At 38.9% G+C, this 18,720-nt stretch overlaps 1 protein-coding gene across 2 annotated transcripts in view; it reads left to right on the forward strand.

Moving 5' to 3' along the window:
• Nucleotides 1-18,720, forward strand: part of PHACTR3 (phosphatase and actin regulator 3) — a 99,936-nt gene that overhangs the window by 15,625 nt on the left and 65,591 nt on the right. The window contains exon 1 of one of the 2 annotated variants that reach the window (XM_042045896.1): nt 12,272-12,444. The exons of the other annotated variant lie outside the window; for it this stretch is intronic. The gene's annotated coding sequence lies outside the window, so the exon portion shown is untranslated. Of the gene's footprint in view, nt 1-12,271; nt 12,445-18,720 lie in introns of those variants that run through there. 2 annotated transcript variants of the gene reach the window in all.

Below are 18,720 nucleotides of genomic sequence, written 5' to 3' on the forward strand. Positions count from 1 at the left end.
TTCAAGCACACAGCTACCACTGATATGTGTGTTATAATTGACTGACTGCTTAATCAGATTGCATGAACAGTGCTTCTTTTTTTAATCAAAGGTTGAGTCTTACATGTTTGTCTAGTTCTCTGGTAGATCAAGGACTGTCTTATTTACTAGAAATACAAAAATTTTTACTGGACATGGAGAAAATCCCTCTGGGGATTTTCTTCAGAATCTACCACTGGAAGAACTTCACTAGAGTTGATAACACAGAAGCCAGAATTTGCCAGACTGCTCTTCTTCCTTTGGTTTTTTTTTCATTACTTCAATGTTCCTTTTTAATTTAAGACTGAGTAAGTTGTGCTACAAGAAGTCATTAAGCTTATCCACTTTTACTTAGTCCTGGTTTCTCCACATCCAGTTCCTTTCCAGGTGAGCCAAGTAGACTCCTCCAAGAGCAAAGTGCTGCTGTGACTCTTTGTTTGGTAGAGTAAGGGTTTTTCTTTGTGCATCTTTGCTTTTTAAAAATTCTGATGAGATTAGCTTTGAGCTATCTGCAAGACCCGTTTCATCATGAAATGGAAAAAAAGAATCCCCTAAATTCAGGGAACCAGCTTGCACAGGAGGACAGCCCAGAAATCTGTAGCTCTATCAGTGGAACGGTTTGGCAGTTCTGTAATGCAGCGTAGACTTCTTCCAGGGAGCAGAATGACTCAGTGCGGAGGAGACAGAGCTAATGATGGCTGAAGAGTCCTAATGATGCGTGTTGTGTACAAACAAAGTACAAATCCATTATATTCTGTTTTCATTTTATTAATTGGTCATTCATTACCCAGTGCACTGTCAATTAAGTGGCTCTAAAGAAATTCATGGTATCCTCCTGTTCTTTTTATCCATAATAAATATGTCAGTCTCTGATTAAATGCCTGAGTGGGTAGAACATGTTTAGAGGATATGACATCGTCTACCTCTTCACAGTATGACCCAAGGCTCTGATGACACAATTAAGGCACGCTCCAGCGGACAGACCAGTTCCCCACAGTGAGCCTCCTCAGTGGGCTCGTCCAAAGTCATAAGGGTTATGATTCAACCTAAAATCAGTCTCCAGGAGTGTCTCAATATACCCCCTGCAGGAGAGTCTCAGTGTGCATATGGCTCAGAACTCACCGAGTCAGCCTGTGCTGGGCTGAAGCTCGAAGTGAAACCCAGGAACAGCCACCCATGCTCAATAAAACCACCAATTCTTATTTCAGAGCATTTGGAAACAGATAATATTTAAATTCTGACAAGCAAGGTACCAAATAGTTATGTTAGTCTGGGAACACAGTCAAATGGTTCAATCTATTCTAATTTGGCTAATTTCTCCTAAAAATTATAGTGGTCTCTCCCATTTAACAAAATTAGGCAGCATCTGTGCAAAGCAAGGTTTGAATAGCCAAGCATATGTTTTGCACACATGCAAATAAACTTAATTAAGAGTTGCACTCAGTCACAGAGTGAGCTGACATAAGGTATTGGACTAGGACTGAGCAGTGCCACTTGTGTTTGGCAGCTGAACACAGACCATACACATTTCAAACACTGCAGAAATAATCTAGCAGGTACGAGCTGGTGATGGTGACAGGAAAACTGTGACACAATCAAGGCAATATGCAGATAGAAAGTATGGAGGTGCAGATACATTACTCATCAGGAACTATTTGCTCAGCTGTAATGGATGTCATTGCATCTGACTAAATCAGTAAGGGCTGTGAAAACAAATTTGGGTCATGCTACCACTTAATTAGTGACTACTAATCTTGTTAAGCTTATTGTCTTCTCAACCAGTCAAAAACCCTCAGACTTTTGCCTCCAGTTCTCCAGATGACCTGTAATAACTTTCAGATTGTGTTTTATTTAACTGATCCTGACTTGAAACATGAACAAGTTCTGTCCTTCTCAAAAAAATACAGAAATAGTTAAAAATGTGAATTGGAGAGAAAGTCCTTGCTTCTTTTTATAGTCACAGTTTGAATTTCATGCATGGCAGTAGCTCTAAGGCACTGAAGCTATTAGATCATTTTTAGTTCTACCTATTATGTGAGCTGTTTTAGAAGAGAGAAAAAACCTACTCAAATATATTTAAAGATAAAAGTAAAACATGAAACACAGCATTTTGAATGTATGCGGGCGTCTGCATCAATGGAATTCACGAGCCAAGTGCTTTCTGAAACAATCACACAGAGCCTGAATTCACAGCCCAAACCATTACATAAACACTGCCAGCTTTAGTGGATGTGGCTGTTTAATCTCCAGTGTAGCACTGGGAGATGGCAGCCGCACATCCCGGCCATGGCGCTTCCTTTTGTCACTAATTCACACCAGTCCGACAAGGGTGGCTTTGTACCCAAACTGGGGGACAGCTGTGGGGGGAAGACACTCAGTCCATGCAGTGTGACTGGTACCAAACATACTCAACCTGCTGAGATCTCTGGCGGGTTGGATTTCCAGCTCGTGGAAGATGATTCTCCAGTGGGATCGGGAGAGTTAACTCAAGCTGGGGAACTGGTGTGTTCTCTCTCCTTATCTTTCACTTTCTCCCACATTATCTTTAAAATGTTTTAACTGCTTCTACTGGGCAGAGGAGAAGAAGAGAAGCAAGGTAGGTTTTTGTCAGAGTAATCACCTTGTTCTCTCCATTTTAATCAAGAGTAGGCTTAGGTATCCTCACATTTGGGAAAGCAATTTTGAATTGCTGTTGAAGAACCAGCCTGGAAGAGTCATCCAGATATGTATAATGGAACATAGGCTAAATGGGGTGCGTAGAGATCCCTAGGGTATTGCCTGAGCAGAGGGCCATTAATTCTTTGACCACGGTCATGAGTATTGGATCCTCACCTGAGCTTGCAAGCACTGCCATGTGCTGCCCTTTCTGTGCAGCTCTGGGGGAATTGGACATCCTCCTGCAAGTAATGCTTGCTAGAACAAGCTCCTGGGCAGTGGGAAATACCCATGCAATGGCAGAGTTGTGTAGCTGCTTGTTTTTCCATATACCAGAGGCAAATGTTTGCCTAATGAAGAGATACAGAGCTACCTGGGGTTTTGTCTGTATTTGAACCAGTTGTGCACCTTTTTGCATTCTATTTGTGCTTGCTTTTCTTTCAAAGGGGTTTGGGGGTGCTTAGTGCTTTGGAGTGCTTTGAACACAGTGAATAAGAGGAATGTGGAATTCAGACTTTGGAAGGACCTGTGAAAAACAACAGGAGATGTAGAAATAACCACTGAGTGTTAACATTCTACTACAAGGACTGCTTGTAATCCAGTATGGTATTTAATTTTTTCTTATGCTTTCATAACCAGGGGGTTTATGGGTTGTACATATTTTATATACACTGAGAAGTATTTTTAGCCAAAGGTATTTTTTGATCCCAGGTGCTCCCACAGGATTGGGATTGGCCTTTTCCTCTGGTCTGGTTCAACCTCTAGGCTGACTCAGCACAGCAATGATGTCTTCCTGAGATACATCCTTTACCTAAGTGACACATTTGTGAAACAAGAAATGGAATGTACAGGGACTCCAGTGAAGATCAAAAGAATCCATATCTTAAATTTCATCTTTTGTTACTACTAAGCAAGAATAGAAAAATATTTTTTCCCGTCCTCTGCATGAGATGATTTTTTAGACACAAAGACCTTCATTCTGTAGTAGAACAATGTTAAAACAGGTTTCTTGTTAAAAACTGCTGTTCACTCTCTTTCTCTAATACAAGAACATCTGTGTTTTCCTGAACAGAAGTTACGTGGTGCTAAAGTAATAACTGAAAAGATCTTTCTGTTTCCATTGAAGGAAACAGTTGAACTTCCATCTACATCAAAGGATCTCTTTCTGTACTCCTGGCCATTTTAATGGTTTTCTCTAGTAAATCTGAAGGCTAGAAGAGCAGTTGTCATGGGAACTGGCAACAGATGACTCAAGAAAACAAAATTAAATGTTGGCTTGATGTCAACAGCTAATCTAGTGCCCTGCCAACTGCAATCACAGCTAACATGAGCCTTGCCCAGCAAGCTGTGATTTGAAAGGAGTTGCAGCCAAAGATAGAGTTTCTCACCCCATGAACAGGAGAACATTTTAAAAACTGAAACTAATGAGGGGACCCAGCAACTTTGGAAACAGTGAAACTTAGAAACATTGTTTATAAGTGCTGAGTTAGAGCCTTAACAGCTATAATTCAGAGTTTCTTCTTTGACATCAAAATTGTGATGTCAAATTAATTACCATTTCAAGATCTGTCTTAGCATTTTCAGAATCCATATGATTGATTTGTGCTGGGACAGAGTCCAAAAATTGTTTCAAATTGTGGTTTTAGTGCATCTGTTATCTAGAAAATCCAATTCCTATGCTATAATCTATTTTGCAAAGGAACATCTTTAAGTATATCCTTTTTAGACAAGGAATTTAAAGACTTTTTTCTAAGAAATCACATCTAGCTTCTTTTGCTCATCATCAGTGAATTTTAAGGCCTAAAGGGCTGCATTAAGGACTGTAATTCAGAGAATATATAAAAAATTGTCTTTTATATCCAGTGATGGAAAATACAATCTTGGTTAAGAACAATCTGCTAATACTTGGCTCCTCCTAGTGACTGCTAAATTAGCCCATATGGACTGTAACAGAAAATAGAACAGTCTTGAAATGAAATATGAGTGTGTTTAGAGCTTGTTTACGTAAACACAGCCTATGAAAATCCATGCAGGTTCACTTATGAAAGTACAGTGCATTAATTAACTATTAAAGTCTGTGTGGACACTCATGTTGAGAATTAAAGTGAGCTCAATTTAATTTAGCTTTATTCTGTTCCAAAGTAAATGAACCTAAATTGAATTAAGATTACTTTAATTCTAGGAGAGAGTATTCATGCAAATTTACTGTGGTTTAATTAAGCTACTTCCAAGCACACGCACTTAGGTAAATTGGATTAGATTTTGTAAGCATTTCCATGTAAAAAAAGCCCATAGGATTCATGTAAAGGACAACTTTTGGGCTGAGATGTCTTTGTGTGCAGTAATGTATCAGTCTGGCCACTTAAGTAAACATGCAGTGATTGACTTTTCTCTTTGTTCTGGGATTTCCCATGTGCGCTGCTGCCATGTTCTCTCTAGTGCTGCTGCGCATTCCAGGTTACTTCACGGGGAAGATTTTCTAACCTTACTGCAGTTTGGGTTTTTTGAACTGTGTACCAAAAGTGTCTACACCCACAACACTTGGAAGTTGTGGAAATTTTAGACTCCCAGGCCAGCTTTGTTGTCAGTAGTAAATTACCAAAGAACTTGTTCAGAACCTATGACAATCCCTTCTCTAGATATTAAAGCTCTCATTAGCTTGATACATAATAAATCCAGTAGGACCTAATTTGCCTTTTCACATGTATAAAATATATTAAGACGCCTTCTGAATGAGCATCTCACACGCATCTAGATCAGTTTAAGTCAGGAATAGATTAATCTCAATCTACCCAATGCGTCCATGTTTCAAGTCCACTCTCAATAGGAATAAAAGTCAGCTGAACCTACACAGAACCAATCTCTAGATGCATCCATCCATCCATCCATCCATCCATCCATCCATCCACTGAAGGGACTGAAAATGTGTGTCAGTCTCCATACATGGGGCACACATTTCTCTTTTTTGGGGGATGTAGCTGAGGAGCAGACAAGAAGTGGAGGGAGCAGTAGGTTTTTCAGCTGGAACTGCCCTGCCCTGGTTGGTGAGCGCGTCCAGGACGTTGCTCACACGCTGTCGAATGCTTTGGAAAAGGCTCATTTGTAGCTGGCCTACCATGAAGCCAAGAGGGAGCTGTGCTACAATATTATGTCTTTGGAGAGCGTGCAATTTATGATCTTTGTTCAAGCCTGTGCCTAAAGGCACGATTTAGCCCATATATTGTACATAAGGGGTTCAAAGAAAAGTACATGCAAATGCAGTGCTCAATTCACCTGGCTTTTCTTCCACTGCAGCTGCATTGTGCATTACCGAGTGTAAATAGTGTTACAAACTTACATCTATTTGCATTATATTCCACATAGAATGGCCTATAAAGAATGCAGTTAATGAATAAAATACAAGATTTAGATTTAAAAAAAAAAATCTTCTCTATTGCTGTTCAAAAAGTGTTGAGATTTCTCTGTGTTTTTGATGGGAGTCTTGACTTTTTAGTGACTCAAGGTCCTTTTTTGTGGGCTGTGCATAGTCCTGAGCTGACCTTGGTGCTGAACACCGGCGTGGTCCTCCCTGCTCCACATTACCACATCCCTGGAACTCCCAGTGTGAGAGAGAGCTGCAAGTTTATGAGGATAAATAACATGTTGGGATATCTTACTCTTATTAGATGATTAATGTAGAGCCAGTTTCAAATTCTTACAGCAGTTTTTTATGGAGAGTGCTGAAGAGAGGCCCAAAACAGCAGTCCATGAAAGCATTACTAAACAGGAAAATCAACAATTCTTGACGTGTTGGCTTGGATCTATGGATATGGAAGTTTTATTAATGAAATGAAAATTTAAGAATTTAATGAGAATTTTATCCAGTTTTAATCTTCAGAGGAATGGAAATACAGTTTTAAGGCTATGGCCTGTGCCACCAACACTGTCCTCATATTCCGTTGTTTCCTGATTTATCCCATATAGGAAGGACAAAAACCCGTATTTTCAGAACTGACTAGAGACAAAATATGTACTTTTACACAGTGCAGAAATTGCCTTCTCACTGATTATTCTCTGGAAAGACCATCACAACTTCAAGTGAAAAGGCAGGAGAGATTGTGAAGAATGCTCATAGAATGTGGGAAGCGATAAGAGAAAATCCTACAGGAATTACAGTTGAGTGCTACTTTTTGACACCACTCTTTTCACTTTATTTTATGTTGGCTGGTGAAAAAGTGGTCATCCCTGTTTCAAATGATATGCTCTGTGGTGACAAATGTTAGAAGCTACAAAGATCTTTTTTAACAAGTGAGAAGAGAAATACATGTTGTTTGTGATGTTAGGTAATGTTTTTAAAGCTTCCCTTAAAAATTTATTTAGAGCTCAAACTAGGAATTTCAATTGCAAATAGAGAAATTCATCCCAAGGAGTGGTGTTGGTTATCAACAACTGATTCACTTATGAATTTTTTGTACAAAATGAACCTGATTTACTGTTTCTTGCTTTACCAAAGTTGATCTTGCAGTCTAGAAGAGTGGATAATTTATAGGCTTCTGAACTTTTCCAGCTTTGGCCAAGTGGAATTTTCTATTGTGCTTCGGTGTTTCTGCCTGAAGGTCAAAAACATATATTTGGGACATCTGTAGAAATATTGGTAAATAATTGATGGATGAGGACGTGTATTTTATTTGTAGGGGTTACATAAACAGATCACAGGATCACAGAGTGATTCAGGCTGGCAGGGATCACAGAAGATCATCCAGTCCAACACAAAGGTTCTTTGCAAGGAAGAGTTTCTAGTTTCTCAGAGGATGCTGTGGTTGGAAAATAAACTGAATTGTGAAGCTATATTTTGTTACTGCACAAACAAGGGTACAGCATGATTATATTTCTTTGTTCTGTCAAATAGCTTAAGAAGAGCTCTTACTTCTGTGAAATCAGTGTCAGTGAAATAAAAACCCCAGTGTTGGGTCTTTCACTGCTTTTGGAGTTGTACTTATGTATAATCAGTTTAGGGCCAAATTCTGCATCCCCCACTCATGGAGCAGTGCTTTGCTGTGTGGATAATCACAGCAGTGGTCAACAGGAATATGTCTGATTTAGTGACCTGAGCAATACTCGCAGGATCTGCCATTTGCATTAACTGCACCCTGATCCTCACTCTGGAAATAGCTGTACATGCTGTCACAGGGGCTCACAAACTGCATCAATGACATCTTCACCAAGTGATAATATTGCCCATCCACTGTATTCATTTACAGGATTATAAATGTGTATTGATAGAAAGCCCTTGAATCCTGACCCTGGTGCAGCTGGAATGATGCATTTAATCACTCATCACCTGCACTGATAAATCCAGGCTTAATGATTTTAATAATAGCTCAGCATTGCCCTGAGTAGCTTCTGTTTGGAAAACTCTGTGTTGGAATAATCACTTCAGACCTGTGCAGAGCAGTTCTGGCACTACAGACTCCCCATTGGCTACCTTATGGCTCCAGACTCTTGCCCAGGGAAGCAGCTTTTTATCCTTGGCATCCCAACATTAGGTAACCTCTTCCCTCTTGCCCTCACAGGAGCTCTACAAACTCACTAACAAAAGATAGAAATACCAAGAGAAAACATATTTAAATTCTCAGCCTTTCACCATTTCACTGTTTCCCCCTTACAGTCTTTTCTGGGCTTGGACAGGGTTTTATACAACTCAGTTGCATAACAACCTTTCAGTGAACCATTAAATTGCTTACACATACAACAGATTTCTGTGACAGATGATAAAAATAAAAATTGAAAAAAGGCCTTATTGAGAAAATTAAAGCAACTTATTGTCACATTTTAAACCCCCAAATATCGTAATTAAGACGGATCAAGACACCCAGGGATAGTAGTGTATGAATTTTCTAGCTTTTGAGTAAAATTCTTAGGACATTTTAAAGATACTTCCAGGAATATATTGGAATCTCTGGTCTCTCTTTTTCTACTAAATATAACATTAATTCCAAATCAGCAAAGGTTACAAATGTTAATTACTGCAGTAGTAACAAAGTACTCCAAGCATGTTAAGTGTATTCAAATGAAAAAGACTTTAAAATAAGAGAGGTTTCTTTGGGTTCATGACAACAAGAGATCAAATGCCTCATTCTACAGTATTTCTAAATCTAATCTTAAAGTTTTTGCTTTAAAGGGTAGCTGTTTCCAATTTTTATGAGTATGCCTCTGCTATAAGTATTCATGAAACCTGATAGAAAAGTCTCAAAACTGAGTCCAAACACAATTTATGAGTATTTAAGAAATACTGAATGTTGTAGTCCTAATCTCACCTAATTTAAAACCTGTTAAGAAGGATTCCTCAAATATCAATTTTTCTTCACTGAGTGTCTCAAAGAGTCTTCTGATTCTATTTGAAGAGTTCTAAAATTAGCACTCAGCATTCTGATACACAGACAGATTTTCTCATTATCATTTTTTTCTTTGAGAAGAAGAATCAAAAGCCAAACACCTTGGATTTTCAAGAGGTGACCTACCCACTTTGCACCCAATGACCCCTTCCTCAATGAAGAAACGAGATTTTCAATATCCACATACGCTTTGTGTGCCAAGTTTGTGCTCTGTCACTGCCCAAGCCATTACCTGGTAACTTTGACAATTTAATCTCTTTTTACTGGAAGACTTTTTAAGAAGTTGTGCAACAAAGCATTAGAAGATGGAATGTTGCCCAGCTTCAGTGAAGGGAGTCACAATTTATTACCAGCACAGTCTTATATTTTAGCTATAATCCAAAGATCTGTGAATCTCATAAATAAATGAATGTCTTCTAACACAGAAATACACTGGCAGCTGAAATGTAAACTATTATACCCAAAACTATTGCCACATACACAGAATTTAGCAGGAGACCTTTAGGATGCTTTACGAAGTTCACATACTTGAAGCATGTTTGCTAAGGAAAGCTTCACTAAAACGTGGTTTCCACCAAGAGATGGAGAACTCCATTCCATGGAGAATACAAAGTGTATGAATGGAGCTCAGATTCTAAAAGAGGTACTGTAGAAAGGGCTGTATTCACTGTAGAGATTATTCATTCCTGCAGTGTAAGTGGCCAGAGGTGCTTCATATATGGAAGTGTAAAAATGAGAGTTCTGAGTCTCATGCAAAAAGGGAAGATTAAATCTGAGTCTGGTAAGGAGGAAAAGTTTTATTTATGGCATTGAAAAATCTGAAGTTAAGCTGTTCTAAGCTTTTGGGGAATTTTGCCCACCAGCAAGAGTACAAAGCAGCAGCTTTCTCAATATGTTTAGTCCCTTGTTAGTCCTGTATCCAAAGTTTCCTCTTGCCTTGGTTGCTGCAGCCTCAGGAGCCTCCAGCATTGCCTGAGTGGCCATGACACAGCTCCTGCATTGGGTAACCGCCACTTCTCTGCGCCTGAAGAGCGATGATTCATAGAAACTTCGGCACCAGGAAAGATTTGTTTATTTTTCACTTGCATTTAAGAAGCTTTTGCCAGATTTTCAAACTTGCGTGCCTAAATTTCAAGTATTTAGAAGCTTAGCAAACGTGGGTTTAAAACTCAAAGAAGCCTGTTTGGAATAAGGCATCTCCCTGGCAGATGAATCCTGTTAACCTTGCAAAGACTAAGTGCGTAAGTTTAAGCACATGTTTGGGAACTTTGCTCTAAGAATCTTTAATTTTTAATAGAGATTTTGCTTAATATTTTTATTTGCACTTGAAGTTAGGCCTTTGGTTGTCATAGCTTTTTCCAGAACTTCAGTAAGTAGAAGGGCTGGTATCTGTGCACAGAATGGTGAGAGATAGACATTGTATTTTTTTTTTTTTCAATTAACTGATCAATACAACCAAGAAATCAGGCTTTTAGGTACAAGGATGTTTGTCCTTTGCTTTGTTTGACTTCCACATTTCCCTATGCAAAATTTTTGACCTAGGTTATGCCACTGACATTAATTAAAAGACTCCCTGTGATAATAAGTTGTTGAAGCAGTACTTCATTAAACTTGTTCCCTAAAGTATCCCTTAGGGAATAAACAATGGGCTGTCCACTGAAAGCCTTTGTTTTACATATGTTCATTGAATTAAGCCAAATCAGTTTTATATTATCCACATGATTAGTGCACTTTTTTTCAGAAGAAGCAATTTACCTGAGCTGCGGTGGATCCTTTAGTCACTGACTAAACTATTCTGGAAAATAAACGTGGGTGGTTGTAGATGATGCATAAGAAGACTCAGTAAGAGAAAAACTGTTAATATCTATTTCCTGGGGCAAAAAAAGACTGCAATTTACTTTAAATTTATAAGATTTTATTGAAAATGTGTTTAGATTTTCTTCCTGGGTTTTGGCAGTTCCCTAGTAGGAGGTATGCTCAGGGCTCCAAGGTGGAATTTTTGCCAGAACACTCTTTCAGGAATTACATGATCTAGTATCTACAGAAACAGACAGTGCTCAGTTTACTTGGAAAAGATTGTCCTTTAGAACCGAAAAATTGTAACTTTGGAACATGGGTTTCATTTCCAGCATTTCAGTGTACAACAGATATAATACAATAGTGCTCATTAGTATTTTTGAGCACTCGGTGAAGAGCTGAAGCATCCATGGAATGAAATTTCAACAAAGAACTGTGAACAGTGATTAACGTGTACAAGAATTCCTGTACCGGTGCTTTTTGGCCAGTTCTGTACAGACACCTTGCAAGCAAAGACCTTCTAAACCACTTTGTTTTTCACTTGGATCTCATTTTCTGCATCATTGGCACAGAATACTTGCACAGAACAGTCATTGTGGTTTTAAGTCTGCTTTTGCCTTCGTGCAGGAAAGCCAGTGTTTTTAAATTTAGATGGTAATAATATGTTCCCACTGACAAAATAATGTAGAAAACCATTCTGAAATATGGCTCTCTGGAAGCTGAGAGCAATGCAGCTGTTCACTGAGTCCTCTCCTGTTTCTTTTAAATCCAGAGCATCTGCCTTCCAAAACACTTCAACATTAAGTCTCCCTAATGAAGGCATTTAGGATTGCAGGAAGGAAAGACTGTTTTCTTGCATTTTGGGAGCTATGGCTAAGACTTGGTGTGGGATAATATAAAATGTAAATATTGTAGAAAAAAACAGTAAGGGAAGAGGCCAGAACAGGCTTTCACTGCTGTAATTTGGGCTGGAATCTTTTCAAGCAGGGCTGGAGCAGTTTGCTGACAGTGCTACGAGACAAAATTGTCTTGGGAGAAAGGAATCTCAGGTTTGATGTGGTAGCTGACCGAAAGTTACACTGGGGTTAGAGGCATTTTAATGGCCAAAACATCTCCAGTGTGTTTGTTTCTGGTGTTACACCAAGTCTAGAGCTTTGCTCCAGCATTTCCAATGAAAGGTACTGGTTAAACAGCGATTTCCAGCTTCTTCTGACGGAGAGAAAAAGAGAAACTTTTGCAACAAAGAGAAGTTGATTTTCAGATTTTCATCTGGTTCTGCATTCAGAGAGCTGAGCCCGATTCTGAGCATTCCGTGGGCTTTCACCGTTGCGCACAGTGCGCTGTTAATGATCCCGGCGCCCGTCAGTGCAGACATGATTTCCGTGGTTAAAATAGGAAATGCATTCATCTGTTTTACATAATACACACAGAACTGAAGAGAGCCCAAAGGGTCCATCCTTGTGTTCCTGTGCAGCTCGAAAAGAGAAAGTGAAGGAGTTTCAAGGGAGAGCAGTAACAGAGGGTGAAAGGAAATAACCTTTTTCTGCCTCGGAATGAGCTGCTGCCTTCTGTGTGCTCCGAGCAACAGCAGCACTCGGAGGTGAGTAGCAAGGGATAAAAGAAATGAACAGAAAGATGGATAAATACTTCCCTCCTGCTACAGATGCCTTATTTCCTTAAACTGATCTATTTACTGGGAGTTTTAGCTGAGGCGAGTGGACATTAAAGCTTCAGATATTTTAAAAATATTTCTGAGATTCTATATTAGGGGAATGCTGCGAGCTTTTAACCTGAAGGAATTAGGACTCCTAGGATGTTTTGCTTGTGATAAAATATCTAAGAATGTGTTATCTCTGTGATCATTAGGAACAGAGGAAAAAAATTCCATTGGCTCTCTTTTCCCTAAGCGAGTAGGATTGTTCTTTCATACTTTGGTCTCTGAAATCATCCATTTCATAACCAGGAACGTGTTCTTCCCAAACTGGGAACCAGGGATGGTGCTGGCAGATCAACTGCATAACTGTTACACGTGCTTATTTCAGGATCAATAGATAAACTTTTCTAATAGAGAGAGGGATTTTTGTGTGCAGTTACGTTGCAGAGAAGCTGGAGGGAATGGGGGCAGGAAACAAGGAATTTTTCTCACTGCAAGTGCCATAATACTTTTGAGTTTAGGCGTGTGCCGGATAGTTTGTTTCTTTCCTCTTGGCACTGATGAGAAAAAGTTTTGCTAAAAAAATCCAACAGTGCAAGAAAATTTCTGTCTATGGAACCTCTAAATCTGGTCAGGTAATCTAAGAGTTGTCCTGCAAGCCTCTGACTGCATTTTGCTGTAGTTTGAAGATGCAGAATGTTTTTATGCTACCTAGTACTTTAGATATCAATGTATATTCATTTTCAAGCTACAGTTGAAAAAAGCAGAAAAGAAATGGATTATTTTACAGAATGTGGACTTTTTCAGTAATGTATATGAACCAACATACAGGAGCATTCAGGAGATTCTTTTTTTTTCCCCTACAAATTTGGATCTGCATTATGATTAAAATAAAATGACTGGTGAAATTAAACTCACATACTTAAAAAGAAGCCATCAGCTCCCTTCCTCTCTCACTCTTCCTACACATTATTCATCTGCTATGTGAAAAGCTGTTCTGTGGCTTCCACACAAAAGCAAAGTGAAAAGAAAGCCAAAGATGTTTTATTTAAATAACGATTGATTTCAGGATCCTTCTAAAGCACAAAACAAAATGTTCTCCAGATACTGTGAAAATATATATGTAATTTCAGATAATCACATGTTATATACCAGAAAGCCGCTATGTTAAAAGCACATTATTGAGATTTTAAAGGCATGCACTAAAAACTTAGGAAGTGCCAGAATTATGGTTGCCTCTGCAATCTTCACTTTGTTCCTTGGTGCATATGCATTGTGATGCAGCCTTAAAGTGCACATCACCCACATTTTTCTCCAGTAATCTGTGAGGGCAGAAGTTATTAATATATTCAGAAACTTTTATGTAGTGCCTGTCACTACAGTACCTGCTGCACAAAAGCTCTGAGTAGTGTGGGGCTGGATTGTCCACCTTACAGGCTTGAGGAGTGTGCAGAGCATCAGGGATTTTAAAATGCTCGTTTTGACTGCCTTGAGACGTGTACACTGTGATTTTCCAGACCCATTAGATAAGGCAGCACTTCACATGCTTAGAGAATAATGTCTTACTAAATTCTCTTGTGGATTCTCAACTACCTGAAGATTTACACATCAGCTGTACTGTGTTTAAATGATTTACTTTCCCCCCCTGGCAGTCTGGCAGGGTTAGGAGACAGAACCCAGTTCTCCAAGGCCTTCTCCATCTTCCTTTTTCCACAGTTCCCTGACCCATGCACAGCTTTTGCAAGCAAGCCACTATACAGTTTCTCAGGGAATGACAATAGAATATTGCATAAGATTATGTAGCTAACAGCAGGCATGTGAGAGCTCTAGTAAAGACTTCAGAATATCAATTAAACCAGCCCCAGACCTTCTGCCACAGAGTTCAACATCAGTGTTCTGTCTGCAGTTCTTCAGGCAGCAGAGGTCCTGCAGAGAGCTGCAGGGTGACAAACTGAACCAGCAGGTGGGAATGAAGGTGGAACCTTTCCCAGCACCCATCAGGTATTTCCCAGTAGAGAAACAATGTCTGAAATCTTGGATTCCATTTGAGGCTCTAGAGGACAGCGTGCTTTGGATTCAACTTTTTTCATTCCCCTTAGATCTCTCCAGCTGAGTTTTGTCTCTCTTAAAATTCTGGCTCCAGATCTTTCTCTCTTTCACGTTTCTAATCCTACGCTTCACCATTCCGAGGCACAATTTTTCTTCTCTTAATTCTAAGTCTGGGACAGCGTTTTAGGACATGCTTTGACAGCAAAGCCAATTAAGAAGTTGTTCTGCCTTCAGCTACTTGTTTCCTTTCCCACTTGTATTCCATCATCCTGCACCCAGCTCCTTGTCCTCAGTTTTGCCCCCTCAATGGTTTCTGAGGCAGTGTTGTGAAGTGTAACACTGAAATAACCCAAGTTAAGACAACCCTTTAAAAAAGAAGTTATATTATACACATTGAAGGGTTAAGGAGATTTTCAGTGTCTCTCTTCAAAATGAGCCTAGAAAAAAATATTTTTATCTCCATTGAAATGAACAGTATAGTTTTTTTTGCCATTGGATTTTTAGTGTTAGTCAATAGATTGAATCTATAATGTGTAATTTCTAGTAGTGGTAGCCTTCACACCATAATATTCTATAATGGCCATGCTGTAAGCATTAAATGTTAGACAGAAGAGGATGCTGTGAATGCTGTATGGTGATTGATATTATGAGTTGGTAAATGATACTTGATTGATTTATGAATCTCAAATCTTGTCCTCCACTGGAAGTCTGGCACTATTTTGCAATTACAAAGCAACCCTGAGCTAACAGAATGTGATTTATGTCGTTTTTAGTGGGTTGAAAAGGAGTTGATTTATTGTAGACCTCATGGGGTGGCATTATGGTATTTATTTCAGCATGGTCTTAGTAAAAAGTGCCCAGTACAACTTCAGAGTTGTGTGACTGGAGCACTTTTCTTCGCTCTCCTGGTGGTGTTGGAGATGAACAAACCTCAAATGAGAACAAGTAAAGGATTTCCAGTTCTGCATTAGTATTTTCCTGCTCTGTGGTTTTGACCTGACCACTTAACAAGCTCGTGGTAAAATGAGAGTGGAGTACAAAGCTTTTTGGAGAAAGAAATCTATTTATTTACCTGGGGAAATAAGAATGTTTTCCTTAATGAATGGCCATCAAATGAAACCTGATCAAGCACACAAAGTATGAAAATCCCAAAGGCCCGTGTGGTGAATGGAATTAGATTCCTGTTTGATTTGTAGCTGTCACTTTACCTTTGCATTGCAGTTTGATTTTTCTGTTTCTAATCTCACAAAGTGATGTCTAGGAGAAGTAACTTTGCATGGTAGGATATTTTCCATCCTTTTTGGCACTTTACAATAAAGACTCTCACTAAAGCAGCTGTAGGGAACCTAACAGTGAAACTTCTTAAAATAAATTAGATGAATGACTGATCTGATTTACACATTTCCTACTGTGACCTGAGAACTTTCTTATTGTTTCCAAGTATTGGAAAAAAAATTTCTATTTAAACATAAAATTTTTTAAAGTTAGGGATTTTTTTCGTGGCACAAGAAATTTTGTTAATATTCCTAACATTTATGAAAGTACTTTCATTTGATTTATATTGTTTAACTTATTTTGTACTGGAGAGTCCTGTGACAGATCTTCAGTTGATATAATCAGTAACAGATCAACTGATTTCTTAAGAGCTGGAACAATTTATAGCACTGATAGTGAATCTGCCCTTGAAAAATTATGTTTGAAAGTGCTTAGTTCTCTGTGGTAGGAAGAAGTTCAGTGGTTAGGAAACTGGACTAAGGAAAGGATCAGTTCTTTATTCAGTTCTTCAAAACTTTGGAAAATTCTTTAAAATCTGTGCCAAAGTCTGTCTGTAAAGCTGGACTAACCTCCTTTAGAATATTTAATTGCAATCTCTTCAGAAAAAACATTCTTATTTATCAATTATTTTCTTGGTTGTTTTTCTGTCTTGTTTCTTGGAATTGTTATATGGCTCCAAATATACCTTAAACCTGCCCTGCAGCTTTTACAACAATATTTTTTGAATTCTAAGAGCCAAGTTGCAAAACAACCCCCCAAAATTCTCACTTGGCAGGACTGTAGAGCCCATCACTGCGGATGAACCTGAGCCATTTACAAATGGGGCTGGTTTGCTGTGAGTAGTGATCACACAGTAATCATGTTATGACAGAGATCTAAAACAAGAATGAAGATGTCAGAGCTACCTAGGAGCAAATGTAAATTTAATCTTAAGATAAAAGCATATCAAACATACCCAAGTGGCTTATTGCCAGAGATACTAATTAGAAAAAGCTGTATTATGCAAAGCCATTTGTTCCAAATGGCTCTTCAGGGGGCAGGTTAAGGAGGAGTTTCCCCTGTGTGGTTTGGTCTTGTTTACAGAGGTTGTTAATATTTGCAAAACCATCTTGGTGAAAAAAAATACGTCAAGTGGATAAAAGAGACTTAAATGGGACTTTGGAATTTTCAATGAAAAAAAAAGATTCTAAGGAAAAGCTGTAAATTTTAGAGTAGTAATAAGTAGAAGATTCCCCTCATATAGCCTGGATCACTCTCTTTTCAGGACAAGAGGGATAAATAATTCTGGGCACAGTAAACAACTGCTTTGTCAAACAGCAGTTTTAGGACCCACAAGAAATGAATTCAGAATTTCATCTGGAGTGGTGCTCGAGGCTCAGTTCAAAAGTGTTGAAGGAGTAAGAGCCAAAATCCAGTTCTGTTTTGGGGGGATCAGAGGCCCAGTGCATCTAGGTGCTTAATTACTAGAAAAGGGACCATGTAAAAATGAGGTGATCAGGAAAAAAAGTAAACCCTAAAATAAACAGTCTGAAAAGCAAGATGCCTGCAAGATGCCTTTAAGTTGATAAAAACATACTGTGTTTGAAACCCAGGTGAAAAATATGCCTGTAACTCAAGATAAAACTGTGATAAAATACAATGAATGGCAGTGGAAAAATTAAGGAGATACCGTAGGGAAAAGGTTGGTTTTCAGAAATTAAAGTTTGCCAGGATGAATGGAGCAGGATCACTGTAGAAACTCTGGGCACATTTCTCATTTCCCCCTCCCTAGCACTGAAATGGGGCTCCTGTCACAGGGAAGGATCCTCCTGCCAAAGCAACTGCCAGGAATGTCCTGTCTGTTAAACACACATCCATCTGTTATCCCAAGACTCCAGTGGACATTGCAAGTGGTAATCATACCTTTCAAAGTAAATTAAATTTCTTGTGTCCCTTTTACTCAAAGAGGATAAATGAAGCCCAGAGGGAAGGAAAAGGTTGCTCAAGGCCACCAGGCAAGTCAGTGGTAGGACTGCACAAAGAAAAAATCAACAGATCTTCCAGGCTTGGGCTATCTTGGCCCATGCACAAGGCAGTCTTTATGAAAAGTGACAGCAAAAAATGTAAATAGTGTCCAATTTATGGGTATCTGCCTGAAAAAAAACACACTGAAGTATAAATGCTATAAAACTTGGGGCTGAATCCTGAGCTGACAACGCTGTCTGTGTGTGAAGCTCTCTAATATAATATCTGATTAATCATGAATTTGCTATTGTGCAGCAAGTGGAACTGTATCAGTTTATAAATAGTGTACATACATCCCTGGCTGCATGACAGGATTACTGCTGTGAAATTTTTGCAAATCTTTGAAATCCTGCAAAATGAGGCATCATCAGGCAGCAGAGAAAGGGATGACAAAGAGAGGAGGAGCCTGGGGAGAGACAGAAATACAACACGGGCCCTATTAACAGAAAGCTGAATTTTTACCTGAAAATACAGGTTTAAAAACTGCAAATATGATATTCCATTATTTAAATACGTGGTACCACAATCCCTGCTCTAACTGCGCTACCTTCAAAGATGTTTCAGTTTTAATAGATTATGTGGCACTTAAAAATCCAAGTGTGGAGAGGGTTGCTAATATATTTAGACTGGGGAGCTTCATTTTGGTCATCTCTGCCTCCAGCTTCCTCTTAAAACATTTAATGGAGCTTCATTCCTCTTGGCTTCTCTGAAGTGGGGACTCTTAATTTATTTATGCTGATGAGGAACTTTTCAATATCCTCTTCCCCTCCTGTCAGCATTACAGAGAAGAGAGCAACGATTTTTAAAGGAAACAGTTTTTTATCTAGAACATGCAAAATGAAAAAGATACTGGAAAATGCAGCATAATTCAGGCTCACAGCACTCTCGAGACCT

The sequence above is a fragment of the Corvus kubaryi genome, unplaced genomic scaffold (genome assembly GCF_017639235.1).
Source record: "Corvus kubaryi isolate FWS band 111438036 unplaced genomic scaffold, C.kubaryi_AGA036_p1.0 134, whole genome shotgun sequence".
Taxonomy (NCBI): Eukaryota; Metazoa; Chordata; class Aves; order Passeriformes; family Corvidae; genus Corvus; species Corvus kubaryi.